The sequence below is a fragment of the Manduca sexta genome, chromosome 15 (genome assembly GCF_014839805.1).
Source record: "Manduca sexta isolate Smith_Timp_Sample1 chromosome 15, JHU_Msex_v1.0, whole genome shotgun sequence".
Lineage (NCBI taxonomy): Eukaryota > Metazoa > Arthropoda > Insecta > Lepidoptera > Sphingidae > Manduca > Manduca sexta.
The window spans coordinates 10,769,873-10,770,601 of record NC_051129.1 but is presented as its reverse complement, the minus strand read 5'-3'; the positions used below and the strand labels follow the sequence as shown (position 1 = coordinate 10,770,601).

Below are 729 nucleotides of genomic sequence, written 5' to 3'. Positions count from 1 at the left end.
TATAAAGTAGCCTATATATAACCTTCCCAGAATCTTAAACTATCTCCATACCAAATTTCATAAAAATCTGTTCAGTAGAGAGAGTATTGAGAAAATCGATCACATAGAGACAGAAAAGGGGACTTTATTTTATAATATGTATAGCAAGATATTATGTCAGTAAAAAAATGTTTGACTAACTTTTTACATATATTCAATTTCTTTGTAATATTCGGCAAAAATAACTATCATTTAATATCTTATTATCATCAATTATATTACCAAGACCACTTTTCGACTTGTATAAAATAATAGTACCTTTTAATAGTTCTCAACTATTTTGAATCTACTTATGTAGAGCAGAGTGGCGCAGTGGAAGCGTGCTGGGCCCATAACCCAGAGGTCCGTGGATCGAAACCACGCTCTGCTAGATATGGAAGCAAGGGCTTCTGTGGGATATTTTAATATTGTAAATATCTGATAGCTTTTTCTTCTTCGTATATTGACCGAAAAAGCGTAAACATATTAGGGTTAATACAAATAGACTACAATAGACCGGTTTGCTCCCTATGATGTTTTTTAAGGCTACACACGGAATTTTTTGGGTATTAAATAAAGCTGTGACTACTTTGAACCTGATGTCAAGTGAAGAGAAGCTCAAGGAAAATATTAAAAAGTAAGATTTTGTACAGTTGATGATAACTCAACTATGTCAGCCTATTATTCCATGTTTCGCTTAAAGCACCAACA

General features: G+C 32.8%; 1 non-coding gene across 1 annotated transcript; it reads left to right on the top strand.

The window, feature by feature from the left end:
• Positions 1-337: 337 nt before the first annotated feature.
• On the top strand, positions 338-409 carry Trnam-cau. Its single transcript has one exon. It is a non-coding gene; the product is annotated as a tRNA-Met (tRNA).
• Positions 410-729: the final 320 nt, after the last annotated feature.